Genomic DNA, 17,413 nt, shown 5'->3' with positions numbered 1-17,413 from the left:
CAATAAACCTGAACATTGTGTAAAAAAAAACAGAGCTTGGGAGCCGACTGGAGCAGCAATGAAGCTCGTATTGTTTTTTAAATTTCCGAGCTTGCCAAATTATTGTTGGTAAACGCAGGTGACTTTATCAAAGCACATTTCACATGCCCAGGCTCGGAATTTGGTCCCAACTCTGTCAGTCCATCCATTCTTATGTATAACAGGTATTTTAAATGTGAGCAATCCATTTAACTATTTGAATTGAATACTTCAGTGGTTACATCCTCTTGGATTCTTAATTTCAAAATACTCAATGTGATTTTTTTGTCCCCTCTGAATTTGCCTAGCACTGGGCAGTTCTGGAATATTCCAAATATTTACAATAGATGCATTCACACTATTGAAGGCAACCTGGCAGATTTGAATACCATTCAGGTAGTCAACTACAATACATAAGTAACTTTATGAATTGCTTACTGCACACCAACACAAGCCAAGTACTATTGAAACCATAGATTGTCTCCCATGGATTCCCAAATCTAAACAGTGCATTCCAGATATGCTTTCTATCACTATCTGGGAGCAGTCTCCCAAAGTGCTCCCAGAACTTAGAAAGCACATACACAGCCCCCCCAAAGCTAAATCTGCTCTCACAGGCTTCACTCTTATTGCATACAATGACATTTATTGTCCAGTTCTTAAACGTGACAAATGATTTTACAAACAATTTATAAAATACTTTAAATCCTGAAGAAATGTGATGTCAGCCCTTTGTAGAAGTGAATGGAAAGTGTGATGTTTGCTTGACCTTTGGCTCTATGTATCAGACCGAACTGAACCTTTAACAAGATGTGGGATGTTTCCCACACACTTTGTTTAAAAAAAACAAAGATTATGTTCTGAGATTAAAATGTTCAATCAGGTTTAATAAAAGTCCTTCCAAAAATTGAGAGTTTGACTTCAGCTCCTTGAAAGAGACATGCTCTTGGCCTTCAATTTTGTGACATGTGATCATTCTTTGGTAAAGGTGGCTGTGTACAACACTGCAGGATGTTGGGCTGAAGTGCCTCATTGGGTGAATGAGCTTTATTACTGGTGTAACTTGGCTAATTTTGAGATGGAATATTATTGTGAGTTAAATCTTTTTAAAGTGTTTAAAATGTTTTTAAACTGAGACGTGCTTGTGTAACTCAAGTGTGGAAACTATGCTCATGTTTGCAATGAACCTTTCACTTTTGAAGATTAGTATTTTCCGATCTGTTTTGTAAATAAAGTTCACAATAGAAAGCACAGTGCTGGAGAACCACAGGTCCAGCAGCATCTCTGTGGGGGAAAAAAAACATTGTAAGTTTAAAGTCTCATGACCATTTGTCCGTTCAGACGAAGAGTCACTGAAATTGAAATGTAACATTATTTTTCTCTTCACTGATGCCCTCAGAACTGCTGAGTTTCTCCAGCACTTTGTTTCTGAGGTTCAGATCTCCAGCATCTGCAGTTTATTGTTTTGTTATAGATCCTATGATTTGACTTGGGGAGCAAGAGGCAGCAACTGTGATCAACTCGGATAAAACTCCCCAACCATGGAAAACAAACACATAGTTCTTTATACTTTGCAAAACACGACTGTAAATAAGAAATGCAATTAAGCTAAGTGCAAGGCGGCATACCACTGGCCTTGTCTCAAACTTGCTACTCATCTTTGAGGACTAATCTGTCAGAATTGTGTTTGCTCGCTTCCTTTGAGATCACAGTCCACAAATGTCCCAGTTACAATTCCTGGGCCAGGCCCAGTTACCAAATTGCAGTGGGGTGGGGAGATTTGTGTCAGCCTGAAGTTTTTGTTAATAACAACATTGCAGGTTGAAGTTGACGGTTTTGACGAATATTGCGTCATCAAACTTGGAGGAAATCCTTCCGAATGTATTGATTAACTGGACTGAGCCTGTTTACATGCAGCCCTGTTCGTAGTGCGGTCATATTCTCAGTTAATAATCACACAGCACCAGGTTATAGTCCAACAGGTTTAATTGGAAGCACACTAGCTTTCGGAGCACTGCTACTTCATCAGGTGATTGTAGAGGGCACAATTCTAAGGCACAGAATTTATAGCAAAAATTTAGTGTGATGTAACTGAAATTATCCATTGAAAAATACCTTGATTGTCTGTTCAGTCTTTCATCTGTTCAAATACCATGATAGTTTCACTTCTTTCTTGTGTAAATCACAAAACCTTTTTTTAAAAGTTGCATTCCTGACAGTGGCCCATCAAATCACTCATTGTATTAATCACTGCACAGTCTCAACAAAGGAATGAAACTGGATGGACCACATTACATCTACCAATGCACTGGAAATACGACATCACAATCAGCCCTCTTGACCCTGCAACTTCTGTCTCACTGTGGGCCAACAACAGCAGCAGAACTGTACTCCAGCCCAATCTGAAATCTCATGGCCTGGTATATTCCTCATTCAACCATTAACATCAAGCCAGTGGATCAACCCTAGTTCAGTGGAAAGTTCTGCAGGGTATGCCAGGAGCAATACCATGCATATCTAAAAATGAGGTGCCAACCTGGTGAAGCTACCCAACCTGCATGCCAAACAGCACAAGCAACACCAAATAGAACTATGTGATCCAACAACCAATGGATCAGATCTGAGCTCTGCAGTTCTGCCACACCTAGTCAGGAATGGTGATGGACAATTTAACAACTCACTGCAGGAAGCATCACAGGTATCCCCACCCTTACTGATGGAGGGGTCTCACACATCCATGCAACAGACAAGACAACAGCATTTGCAGCAATCTTCAGCCAGCAATGCCAAGTGGATGAGCCTTCTACATTGGTTCCTGACATCACAGACATGAATCAACTTGGTTGAAAACTTATTTCAAATCAGATCAAGAAATGGAGAAGTAATGTGAAGGCTGTCGGCCCTCCCAACATTGTGGCAATAAGACTGATGGCTGTGCTCCAGAAATTGACCTCACCACAATCTCAGCTCATTTGCTGAAACTCTCATTCATTCATTTTGTTAACTCTAGATTTCATTATCTAAACCCACTCCTGGCCAGCATCCCACAATCACCCTCCCTATAATCTCCAGAATATTGAAAACTCTACCGCCAAAGTGCTCACTTGTCCCAGAACTTGCTGATCCATCAAAAGGCTCCCATTTATAAGCCACAACAATTTACTTTCACACACTTGATTTAATTCCTGGCTGTAATCATTCCTGCACCACACACCCTTTCATATCTCAATAACTCATTTTAGTTTAGACTCCCAATGATGTGTTTATTTTTGAGTTCAGCTGTGTGACTGTTTCCATAGATTCCAGGGCAACACGGTCTGGAATTCCCACCCTCTAAGATCTGCTTTCTTCCTTTAAGGCATTCCTGAAAAATTGCTAATTTGGCAATGGTTTTGGTCACCGAACGTAATATTCTCCAGCTGTGGCCTTATGTCAAAAGTTCTCAATATTTTTGTGAAATTAAAAACATGTTGATTTGTACAGATATCTTCTACTTTTCACTATCGCTGAGTGAATAATCTGTAATGTCTCTTACCCAACCACGTTGTGGGAGTGCCTTCACCATTCAAACTGCAGCAGTACAAGGAAGTCAAACATCACCCTCTCCACAGGCAACAGGGCTTTGCCAATGATCACTGGTACTTGTGGAAGGAGAAATACACATGATGTTTCAGGGAGTGCAATATGAATTGTAGGGAATGAAAATGGTGCAGAATTTGACTGTCAGAAATGGAAGAAAAATCCACTCACTATTGGGAAAAAGAATTCTTGACTGTCAAAGATATTGTGGAAAAAAATAACCTGATAATGGAGCAGCATACGGTCAGGAGTCGGGCAGCAGTGGACAATCCATTTACAAAAAGGTCTGTGAACGTAGTGGTAAAATACTAAACAGAGCAAAAATACACTCACGTGAGACTGAGGAAGCTAGATAACGAAGAAGTGGACATCAAGGAGCCCAGAGGTGAATCAGAGCAGTGTTCACTTTTATGATCCCACAGTCAGAGATGTCTCGCACAAAAACAGTCTCTTCAGTCCAACCCATCTATGCAAACCAGATATTCTCAACTATTCCCATTCGCCAGCACTTGACCGACATCCCTCTGAACCCTTTCTATTCAAATGCCTTTGAAATGTTACAATTTTGGTTGCCCTTTCGGCTCCTTTTGTTTTTTCCGATGTGCACCAAGTATTTGTAAAACCTCTCAGCCCATACCAAAACCATTTCCCTCCCACTTCCTGCTGTTTATTTCTTTCTTTACCAACAGCTCTCCATCCACACGTCCCGCAAATCCACGCCCACCGTGAGGATGATCACGTGGTATAGTCTAGTCCCGTACCTCATTTACTCTGATTGGTCGGAGGACCAAATGCCCCGCCAGGTCCTCCAGTTGTGCCCCTACCACTGTCTTTCCATTGATCTTCCGCTGACATCAACCACCGGGGGCAAGTTGTTGCCTGGAGCATGCGCACTGCTTCGAGGCTTTTGTTGCTCTTTATCAGTTACAAGAGTGAGACACAAAGTTAAAAATCACACAACCACCTGATGAAGAAGCTGCAAAGCGAATGCTTCCAAATAAACATGTTGGACTATAACCTGGTGTTCTTTGAATTTTAATTTTGTCCATCCTAATCCAACACCAGCACCTGAAAGTCAAGAGTGCGGGAGGAATTCAATATATAACAACAAAAGAACTAGGAACAGGAGAAGGCCGTCTCTGCCATTCATTAAGATCATGGCTGATCATTTCGTGGACGCAGAACCATTTACCAACATTCTCATCGTATCCCTTAATTAATTAGTTATTTCTTTTTTTAAAAGTTACCTTAGCTTTAAAAACGTTTATTGATCTAGCATCAACTACTTCCCTGGGCAATGAATTCCATCAAGGTCAAGAAGTTCCTTCTCAATTCAGTCCTAAATTTGCTGCCTCTAATCTTGAGGTGATGCCCTCTTGTCCTGGTTTCATCTGCCAGTGGAAACATTCTCTCTACTTCTGTTTTATCCATTCCATTCATTATTTTATATGTTTCCCATTCTTCTGATTTCCAATGAATATAATCCCAATCTACTCAGTCTGTTAAACCAACCCCTCAACTCCGGAATCAACCTAGTTAACCTCATCGGCACACCCTCTAGTGCCGGTACATCCTTGAGCAAGTAAGGAGACTGAAACTGCATGCAGTACTCCAGGTGTGGCCTCACCAGCACCCAATACAGCTGGAACATAACCTCTGCTTTTAAACACGGTCCCTTCAGCAATGAAGGACAAAATTCCATTTGCCTTCTGAATTGATTGTTGTACCTGGTGAACAACCTTCATGCAGAAGGTTACTCAGGTGCCCCTACATAGCAAATGATGCAACTTTTTAAAACTCAAGTAATAATCTCTTTTTTAATGTTACTCCAACCAAACAGTATGACTTTACATTTATGAACATTCTATTCCAAATGCCAGCCCATTGCCCACTCACCCAATGTATCTCTGTTCCTCTGCAAAGTTTCCCAGTCCTCCACACACTTTGTTCTGCTCCTCATCTTAGTCTCATATGCAAACTTTGACACCCTACATGTGGTCCCCAACTCCAAATCATCTGTATCAATTCTAAATAATCGCAGTCCCAACACTGATCCCTGAGGCACACTATTAGTCACTGATTGCCAGCCAGAATAGTACTGATTTATCCCCACACTTTGGTTCCTGTTAGTCAACCAATCTTCTATCCATGCTAATACTCTACTCCTCATGCCATGCACCTTTATATTATGCAACAGCCTCTTGCACAGCACCTTGTTGAAGGCTTTTTGGAAATCCAGGTACACCGCATCCACTGGGTCCCTGTTGTCCACCTTGCTCGAAATGTCTTCATAGATTTCAAAAAGATTTGTGAAGCAAGACCTGCCCTACATGAACCCATGCTCTGTCAGTCCAATGGGACAATTTCAATTGAGATTCCCTGCTATTTCTTCCTTGATAATAGACCCAAGCATCTTTCCCACTACAGAGAATAAGCTAACTTGTGTATAATTCCCCACCTTTTGTCCACCTCCTTTTTTAAAACAGTGGCGTCACTTTTGCTGCTTTCCAATCTGCTGGGACTGCCACAGAGTCCAGTGAATTTTGGAAAATTACTGCCACTGCATTTGCTATTTCTCCTGGCATCTCCTTTAGTACCCTGGGATGCATTCCATCAGGGTCTGAAGACTTTTCTGTCATTAGCTCAATTACCTCCAACAGTCCAACATTAGCTGTTCCGTAATAATGATCGTTTCCAAACCCTCACCTATCTTTGTCTCTTTGCTAATTATTGGCAAGATATTAGTGTCCTTCACTGTGATATCCCATAATTAAATGTTCCTTCTCATTTTCCATGGGACCAACATTTACTTTAGCCACTCTTTTCTGATTCAATATAAAATTTTGCTATCTGTCTTTATAGTCTGTGCTTGTTTATTTTTCTCATGTTCTATCTTACGTTTCTTTATAGCTCTTCTGTGGCTTTCTGTTGTCCTTTAAAGTTTTCCCAGTTCTAGTTTCAGGCTGTTTTTGGCCACTTTGTATGCCTTCTCTTTCAATTTGATCGCTTTCCTTAGATACCCATTGCAGAGTATGCCTTTTCTTACAGTCCTTCCTTTTTACTGGAATGTACCATTGCTGAGCACTTTGTAAAATGCCTTTGAAAATCTTCCACTGCTCATCAACTGTCCCACCATAACATCTTTGTTTCCAGTCTACTTTATCCAGGTTCTCCCTCATTCTATTGTAGTTCGCTGTGTTGAAGCACAGGACCCAGGTATTAGATTTTATCTTCACACTCTCCATATGTATTCTAAATTCAACCATAGAGTGATCACTTCTTCCAAGAGGATCCCTAACTCTGAGGTCATTAATTATTCCTGTCTCATTGCACAGGGCCAGATGCTGGATAGATTGCTCCCTTGTCAGTTCCATTTCATAGTTTTCTTGAACAGTATCATGGATACACTTAATAAACTCAAGGCTACTCTGACTGAGCTGGTTCGATCAATCTACATGTAGATTACAATCACCCATGATAATAGCCATACCATTTTTACGGGCAATAGTTATTTCTTTGTTTATTGCCCATCCCAATGTGATGTTATTATTTGGTGGCCTGAACACTTACACCTGTCAGTGACTTTCTTGTTAGAATTTTGAAAGCATTATTCTTGTTTCTCCTAATGTACGGCAATAACAACAACTACTTGCATTGTATGGAATCGTTTACACTGGCAAATCTCCTAAGGTACTTCATGGATGATCAAAACATTGATTAAAGAGAATGATTTTAAAATACATCTTAAAGGAGGATAGAGAAGGTTAGGGAGAGTATTCCATTGACAGCACCATTCATGGAGTGATGCAGGTGGGGTGGGTTGGAAAAGGAATGTGCAAATGGGAAATGGAGGACCACAGACAGTGCATAAGGTCTTAAGGACAGAGGAGGTTCCAGACTGAGTCTGTCTGTCAGAGAGTATGGCTGCCTCATGGAGTTTGAAGCTCTGCAATGGGTCCAGGCATGTCACGTTAGTCGAGGAGAGTATAACGGTGTCTGAGAGAACTTTTTATGAGGACTAGTCTCCTGAGATAGTGTGGGCTAATGTTAGAAACAGAAGAGGAGAGGTCACACTGCTGAGAGTCTTTTTTTGCCCCAGGCCTCCGCAGAGTTCCAGGGAGGTGGAAGAGAGGATTAGCAAAATTATTCTGGATAGGAGTGAAAGTAACAGGATGGTCATTATGGGGACTTTAACTTCCCCAAAATTGACTGGAAATGCTATAACTCTAATACGTCGGATGAATCAGTTTTTATCCAATGTGTACAGGAGGGTTTCCTGACACAGTATGTTGAAGGGCCGACAAGAGGGGAGGCCACATTGGATCTGGTCCTTGGTAATGAACCAGACGAGGTGTTTGATTTAGTTGTAGGTGATCACTTTGGTGAGAGTGACCATAATTCAGATAAATTTAGTTAAGCGATGGAAAGGAATAAGTACATGCCACAGGTCAAGAGTTATTGATGGGGCAAGGGCAATTACAATGCTATTAGGCAAGAATTAGATGCACAGAATGGGGTAGCAAAATGCAGGGGATTCAGACAATGGAAATGTGGAGCTGGTTTAAGGAACAGATATTGTGTGTCCTTGATAGGTATGTCCCTGTCAGGCAGGAGGAAGTGATAAGGTAAGGGAACCGTGGTTTACTGCGGAAACTGCATCTCTTGTTACGAAGAAGGAGGTTTAGTTGTTGATGAGGCAACATGTTTCAGATGAGGCGATGGAGAATTACAGATCAGCTAAGAAGGATTTAAAGAGAGAGTTAAAAAGAGCAAAAAGAGGACATGAGCAGTCATTAACAAATGGAATAAAGGAGAACCCTAAATTGAGGGTGATTTAGCAGTTTGGATTAGAAACTTGTTTTCTGTAAGAAGGCAGCGAGTGGTGGTTGATGGAAAATATTCAGCCTGGAGTCCAGTTACTAGTCACATGCCACCAGGATCTGTTTTGGGACCACTGCAGGTATCGGTGAATGGATTAGGAAATTTGCAGACAACACTAAAGCCAGTGTAAAAGAATGTTACAGGTTGCAAGGGGACTTGGATAAACTGCAGAATTGGGCTGAGAGATGGCAAATAGAGTTCAATGCAACTAAATGTGAGGTAATGCACTTTGAGAAGAACAACAGGAAGGCTGAATACTGGGTCAATGGAAAAATTATTGGTAGTGTGGTGTGCAGAGGGATCTTGGAGTCCATGTACACAGATCCCTGAAATTTGCCACCTAGGTTGATAGTGCTGTTAAGGCGGCAAACGGAGTGTTGGGTTTCATTCATGGAGGGATTGAGTTCCGACGTTGAAATACCATACTGCAACTATACAAAACGCTGGTGCAGCCACACTTGGAATATTGTGTTCAATTCTGGTGCCCATATTTATGGAAGGATCTAGAAACATTGGAAAAGGTGCAGAGGAGATTCACCAGAACGTTGCCTGGTCTGGAGAGAAGGTCTTGTGAGGAAAAGCTGAGATACTTCTCATTGGCAAGCATAAGGCTAGAGGGCATTTGATAGAGATGTACAAGATGTTCAGAGAATTAGAAAGGTAGACAGTGGAAGTCTTTTTTCTAGGATGATGACGTTAGTGTGGGGGGAATGGGGGTGGAACCCTGCTCATAACTCCACCCCCATTCCCCCCACTCCAGTTACAGGCTCCGCCTCCACTCCCAGCTCCACATCCACACCCACACCAGATCCCAGCTCCCAGTCCTGCTGAGTTTTCGCCTTCCCTCCAGACCTTCCCCTCACTGAGGACGAACGATCAATTCTCAGCTAAGGCCTAACCTTCATCCCTCTCCGTCCACACATCAATGAATTTAATACATGCCGTGACGTTGTTCAATTCTTCCATCGCCTCTGTCTCCGAGCTTACTTTCATAATCAGGACTCCTGCCCACCTTCCAAGGACCCCTTTGCCCTCCTCCAACACACTGCATCCACCTGGATACCTCACGCTGGCCTATTACTTGCCTTTGACCTCTTCATTTCCTACTGCTGCCGGGACATTAACTGCCTCAACCTGTCTACCCCCCTCCCCCACTCCAACCTCTCACCTTCACAACGCACAGCCCTCCAATCCCAACCTCACCATTTCGCCAGCAGATAAAGGGGGCGCAGTGGTGGTCTGGTGCACTGACCTCTGCACTGCTGAAGCCAAACGCCAACTCGAGGACATCTCTTCCTACTGCCACCTCGACCATGACCCCACCCCCCCATCACCAAACCATCATCTCCCAGACCATATAGAACCTCAACTCCTCAGGAGATCTCCCACCCACAGCTTCCAACCTCACAGTCCAGGAACCCCGCACTGCCCGGTTCTACCTCCTTCCCAAGATCCACAAGCCTGACCACCCTGGCCGGCCCATTGTCTCAGCATACTCCTGCCCCACTGAACTCATCTCTACCTACCACGACACTGTCCTATCCGCCCAGTACAGGAACTCTCCACATACATTCGAGACACCACGCACACCCTCCACCTCCTCCAAGACTTCCATTTCCCTGATCCCAATGCCTCATCTTCACCACGGATATCCAATCCCTCTACAACTCCATCCGCCATGACCAGGGCCTCCAAGCCCTCCGTTTTTTCCTCTCCAGACGTCCCCAACAGTACCCTTCCACTGACACTCTCATTCGTTTGGCTGAACTGGTCCTCACCCTTAACAATTTCTCCTTCGAATCCTCCCACTTCCTGCTGATCAAACGGGTAGCCATGGGCACACGTATGGGCCCCAGCTATGTCTGTCTCTTTGTTGGCTACATAGAACAGTCGATCTTCCGTAGTTACACCGGCATCACTCCCCACCTCTTCCTCCGCTACATTGATGACTGCATTGGCGCCACCTCGTGCTCCCGCGAGGAGGTTGAGCAATTCATCAACTTCACCAACACATTCCACCCTGACCTTAAATTTACCTGGACCTTCTCTGACACCATCCTCCCCTTCCTGGACCTCTCCATCTCCATTAATGACGACCAACTTGACACTGACATTTTTTACAAACCCACCGACTCCCACAGCTATCTGGATTCCACCTCTTCCCACCCTACCTCTTGCAAAAATGCCATCCCGTATTCCCAATTTCTCCACCTCCGCTATATCTGTTCCCAGGAGGATCAGTTCTACCACAGAACACATCAGGTGGCCTCCTTCTTTAGAGACCACAATCTACCTTCCTACGTGGTTAAAGATGACCTCCAACGCATCTTATCCACATCCCGCACCTCCGCACTCAGACCCCGCCCCTCCAACCGTAACAAGGTCAGAACGCCCCTGGGGCTCACTTTCCACCCCACTAACCTTCGCATAAACCACATCATCTGTCGACAATTCTGCCACCTCCAAACAGACCCCACCACCAGGGATATATTTCCCTCCCCACCCCTTTCTGCCTTCCGCAAAGACCGTTCCCTCTGTGACTACCTGGTCAGGTCCATGCCCCCCACAACCCACCCTCCCAACTTGGCACCTTCCCCTGCCACTGCAGGAATTGCAAAACCTGCGCCCAGACCTCCTCCCTCACCTCTATCCAAGGCCCGAAATGAGCCTTCCACATCCATCAAAGTTTCACCTGCACATCCACTCATACCATTTATTGTAACCGTTGCTCCTGACGCGGTCTCCTCTACATTGGGGAGACTGGACACCTCCTAGCAGAGCGCTTTAGGGAACATCTCCGGGACACCCGCACCAATAACCCCACCACCCTGTGGCCCAACATTTCAACTCTCCCTCCCACTCTACGAGGACATGGAGGTCCTGGGCCTCCTTCACCACCGCTCCCTCACCATCAGACGCCTGGAGGAAGAACGCCTCATCTTCCGCTTCGCAACACTTCAATCCCAGGGCATCAATGTGGACTTCAACAGTTTCCTCATTTCCCTTTCCCCCACCTCATCCCAGTTCCAAACGTCCAGCTCAGCACTGTCTCCGTGACTTGTCCTGACTTGTTTTACCTGCCTATCTTCTTTTCCACCTATCCACTCCATCCTCCAACCGCCCCCGACCTATCACCTTCATCCCCTCCCCCACTCATCTATTGTACTCTATGCTACTTTCTCCCCACCCCCACCCTCCTCTGGCTTATCTCTCCACGCTTCAGGCTCTCTGCTTAATTCCTGATGAAGGGCTTTTGCCCGAAACGTCGATTTTACTGGTCCTTGGATGCTGCCTGAACTGCTGTGCTCTTCCAGCACCACTGATCCAGAGTATGTAGTGATAATGATCAATCCTGCAAAATAGTTTGCTTTCTGACCAATCCTGAAGCGTTCACTCCCCGAGAATGCTTTGGCCCCGCTACTCACTAACTCTGGTTAGACGACTGGCTGCTGCTCGGTCCTCCAGTTCCGCCCCTTCCTCCCAAATGTGGAGTTGATTCAGTTGCGACTCAGCAGACTAAGGGACAAGGGAAGTTAGAGTCGATGCCTTGTGATGTGGTGAAAATATCCCGAATCTTGGATCGAGAGGCCTGAGTTCATTTCACAGCTTGTGCAGGTGTGTGTAACAACAACTTTATTAAGAAAAAAACAAGGGAAGGCAGGAACAGAGTAAAAGCAATAGAACATGCAAACAATGTGGTGGGGCTCTCAATGCTCTGGTGATTTTAGTCTTTACCATGTGTTTCAGGGCCCCAGGGCATCCCAGAACAGACTGTGCCACTCCTCCTTGTGCACAGCCAGATACCACGATTGTGGGGCAAAGTGATGTGGTGGGTTATTCCTGATGAAGGGCTCTTGCCCAAAACATCGATTTCACTGCTCGTTGAATGCTGCCTGAATTGCTGTGCTCTTCCAGCACCACTGATCCAGAATTTGGTTTCCAGCATCTGCGGTCATTGTTTTTACGTCATTCTCACCACATAGTGGACCATTAAACCTCTCCCATGAATCGATGTGAGATTTTTAAGAAATAGTTGAGATGTAAATCTGATAATGTTAATTAGGGAGATTTAAACAATCCTTAGATAAACACATAGGTGATTTTGCAATAGTTTAGGGGGACGAGCTGAGAATAATTCACAGGTCGGTGTGAATAATTCACAGGTCGGTTTACACAACTCGAGTAAGAAACTTATTTTCAAATTCCCAGAATGATTGGTAATTTACATACCTGGCTAGTATGGTTAAGTTGGACCAACCAATCTATTTCCATACTAATCATCTCAATGACTGGAACTCACAGAGCAATTGTTCATGACTAAAACTTCACCCATAATCCTGTGCAGATATGAATATTCTCTATAAACTCACCGATAATCTCAGACGCCCGCGCAGTGCCACATTGGTCAGGACACAGAGAGAGAGAGTGAGAGAGAGATGGAGCTGCTTTCTCCATCAGCGGCTGCGATCAGCTTCAGAGAGCGGTGCTCAGAGCCGAAGTGTGGGAGCCTCGCTGGAAGCAAGGAGCCGAGAGATTTCACAAGTCCTGGATACAGATTAAAAATAACTCGAAAAAGACCCTCCAGTCCCGGGTAAGGAGGTAGCGGTCTCTGATCAGGGAAGGGGCCCAGGGTCACGGCCGCCATTTGTTTGAGGGAAGAGGGAGCGTCGGCCTCAGGGCCGCCATCTTGCGAAGGTCAAGTTGCACGAGGGCGGGGCTATCGGGGTCTGTAGAACAATCAGAGGAAAGGGAAGACCCATTATTATTGATTACTTCTACGAACTCAGCTTCACTGAGCGCTCCAGCAGGAATATTGGATGTTCCACCCAATCAGATCCAGCAGCTCTCCTCCTCTCTCAGCTCCCCTTCTGTCCTTCCTGCAGCATCTGTCCTCTGGAACATTGAGCTGCCTGTCCTGTCCCTCCCTCAGCTGTTGTTTCTTTAATACCTGTGATATCCCAGTCCCATCTTAGATTACTTCACTCAAGACATGAATGCACTCTGGATATTTCTTAACATCAGCAATTGTTCAATACTCTCTTTCAGGTTTTTAATTACATCGTTTTTGAAGCATTTACTTCACATTCAATCATTTGCAATGGTGGAATTTGAACCTGTGTCCAGAGAACACTTGCTGGGTTTCTGGATAAATTGTCACACAATAATGCCACTAGGCCATCGCTTCACCTGCTCACAGTTTGTATATCCCAGTGCAACATGAATCACAACCCTTTCTTCCTGCACAATTGTTTGACCCGGCACTCTCGTGATGTGACACAGCACCATTCCATGTGGTATCCTTCACTGTGTGGGTCTAATTGCTGCCTCTGTCAGTGTCTCTCACTCTTGAAGCTACTCCAGATCATGAGCCAACAGAATTCTCCACTCCAGAGAGATGAGGCAGCACAGGCCAGGAATGTAGACTGGGATTTTCCAGATCTCTGTGGGCTCAGTGCCATTCTACACGTGTAACCCTCAAAGCATTAGTCTAATTTCCCATTCTACCTATTTCTGTGTCTTCTACAGGTACTCATGTAGTTCCTGACTCAATAGACTTGCCAGCTGCTGGTTGGGACGATGGTTGCTCAGCCAGAAAGACAAAGTCAAGGAGTTCGGGAGTCTTCAATAAATTCTGCTGCCAGGTAAGATCATTCCAGTGCACAGAGCAGAAAGTAATAAGGGGGATCCAAAAATCAGCTAACAAGACATGACATAGAGAAAGTGTTGGAGGGGGAGCACAGTACAGACATACCCCAGGCTCAATCACCACGCCTGCTGCAAGTTTTGTTGTAATGAGACAGCATCCGGAGTTCGCAGTTATCAGTCCAGGCCTGTGCTTTCTTAGGGAGCATCAGAACAACTGAGGAGAAAGCAGGCCTCCCACGAGAGGGTGGTAATGCTGCCTGGGATCTTTCTGTTCCCTATTCCCTCTCCAACACTGTATCTATGGCTTGTATTGAGGACCAGTGTCTTCAATCATTCTAACTCCTATAACAGTTCCTATCTCTGTCATCTCCTCCCCTCTCACCAATTATTTCACATATTTGAAACCTCCAGTCCAGATGACCATCCGTATCGCTGTAACTTGCTTCAGTCTCTACAACATGCCTTGTCTCGATAGTCTCCTCCTCCAATAACTGGAGACATCGGGTCTGTTTCTGTGCGGCATGACTCTTCGGCCAAGGTTTCCTAAATGGAATGAATTATGTTTGCCTATGTTTGGCTCATATCCCTTCAAACCTTCTCCTCTCCATCTACCTGCCCAAGTGTATTTTCCATGTTGTAATTGTACTTGTTTTTACCATTTCTTCTGGCAGTCCATTCTGTCTATGCACCATCCTCTGTGGATAATGTTGCCCCTCAGCTCCCTCTTTAAATCCTTGCTCTCACACCTCATGTTTATGCCTCCTGCTATGGACTCACCTACCCTTGGCTATTCACCTTACTTAGGCCTTACATGGTTTCATAAACCTTTAGAACGTCACCCCGTGGCCTCCTCTGCCCAGGAGAAATATTGACGACAGTGTTCCCAATATCTCCAACTCATGTACTTAATGCTCTGACCAATGAAGACAAGTGTGCCAATTGCCGCTTTCAACACCCTGTCACCCTGTGATGCCAGTCCAAGGAACAATGTAACTGCACCCCTTGGTTTCTCCCTTTTCTACACCACTGTCCAGGGCCCAACCATTAACTGTGTTCGTTCTCCCTGGTTTGTCTGAACTAAATCCAACACCTGAATTAAATTCCATCTTTCATTCCTTGGCCCACTGGCCCAGTTGATGAACATCACCTTCAATAACTATATTTCCCTGCCCATTCTTCCACTAATCTTGGTATCCACAAACATACTAACAGGGACTCCTATATTTTCACTCAGATTGTTTATGTAAATGGTGCACAACAGTGGTCCCAGCACCAATCCTTACAGCACACTGCTGGTCAGAGGCCCCAGTCTGAACAACAACCCTCTCCCACCACCCTCTGTCTCCCACTGTCATCCTATTTTGAATCCAGTTGACAGGCGCTCCCTGATCCTTTGTTATCTAGCGTTACTACCCAATGTATCATGCTACACCCTGAACAAGGGTTTGCGGAAGCCAGAAACAACGTCTGTTGCTCTGCCTTCATCTATCTTTTTGGTCACATCTTGAGCAAACTCCAGTCAAGTTTGTGGGATATGTTTTCCCATGCACAAACCCATGCTGGCTGTCTGTAATCAGGCCTTATCTTTCCGAATGCATGTAAGGCCGACCTCTCAGAATGTCCTCCAACAACTGACCCACCCTGATGTCTCGCTCATCAGTCTGTAGTTCCCTGGCTTTCTCTTGCAGCCTTTCTTAATTAATGACACAACATTATAATCATAGTTGGAGTCATACCGCACTGTTCAGTTAATGCTAACCATACTCTAAAACTGATCTCATCCCACCTGCCTGTTCCTGGATCATATCCCTTCAAACCTTTCCTATTCCTGTACTAATCCAAATGTCTTTTAAACATTGTAATTGTCCCCATGTTTACCCCTTCCTTGGGAAGTTCATTTTACACACAACCCACCCTCTGTGTAACAATGTGCCTCATGTCTTTTTTTTTTATATGTCTCTCCTCTAAACTTAAAAAAGTAGTGCCTTGTCTTGAAACTCCCCTGTCCATGGGAAAAGACAACTCCCATTAACTCTATCTATCCCCCTCATGATTTTATAAACTTCTATGAAGTCATCTGTCAACGTTCAGGTTTCAGTGAAAAATACCAACCTATTCAGCCTTTCTTTATACTGAAGCCTTTCGTACCCAGCCACATCCCAGTAAATCTCCTCCCAACCCTTTTCAGCTCAATAATATCCTTCCTATAACTGGGCGACCAGAACTGGACACAGTATTCCAGAAGAGGACTCACCAATGGCCTGTATAATCTCAATATGACTTCCCAACTCCTATATCCAAAGGACTGAGCAATGAAAGCAAGTGAGGCAAGCACCTTTTTTTAAACTATCCTGTCTCTCCATGTTGCAAACTTCAAATAATTATGTAGGTGAATCCTGAGGTCCCTCTGTTCTACAACACTACTGAAGGTCTTGCCATTAATTGTATAAATCCTGCACGTGTTTGTTGTACAAAATGCATTACCTCACATTTATTCAGATTGAACTCCATCTACAGTTTTTCAGCCATTCACACATTTCATCAGGATCCCTTTGTAATCTCAGAAAACCTTCTTCACTGTCCACAATGCCACCCTCCAGTCTATCAGCCTATCACACATGGCACTGTATGGGACAAATATCTCTGCTAGGGTCCCTACAATGTCTTCACCAGCTTCCCACAATGTCGTGAGATACATTTGATCAGATCCTGGGGATCTATCTACCTTTGTGTTTTAAAACCTCCAGCACCTCCTTTTGTATAATGTGGACTTATTTCAAGACATTGAGTCATAGAGATGTATAGCACAGAAACAGGCCCTTCGAACGAACTCCTGCATGATGTTTCTAGTCACATTTGCCACAATTTTGCCAATATCCCTTCTAAACCTTTGCTATTCATACACCCATCCACATGCCTTTGAAATGTATTTCTATCAGCCTCCACTATTTGCTCTGGCAGCTTATTCCATCCACTCTGCGGGAGCCAGTTGTCCTTTAGACCCCTTTGAAAAGTTTCCCTCGCCTGGGGAAATGACCTTGTCTATTGACCCTGTCGATGCCCACCATGATTTTAAACACCTTTTATCGGTTAACTCCTCAGCCTCCCATGTTCACGTGAAAACAGCCCCAGCCTATTCAGGCTTTTCCCTGAAGCACAAACCCTCCAAACCTGGCAACATCTTTGGTCATTTCTTCTGAACCCTTTCATGTTCCACGACATCTTTCCGATGGCATTGAGACCAGAATTGCACACAGTATTCCAATAGTGGTCAGGCCAAACACTGTTT

This window comes from Chiloscyllium punctatum, chromosome 14 (assembly GCF_047496795.1).
Source record: "Chiloscyllium punctatum isolate Juve2018m chromosome 14, sChiPun1.3, whole genome shotgun sequence".
NCBI classification, from domain to species: Eukaryota; Metazoa; Chordata; class Chondrichthyes; order Orectolobiformes; family Hemiscylliidae; genus Chiloscyllium; species Chiloscyllium punctatum.
This window is presented reverse-complemented; position numbering follows the sequence as displayed.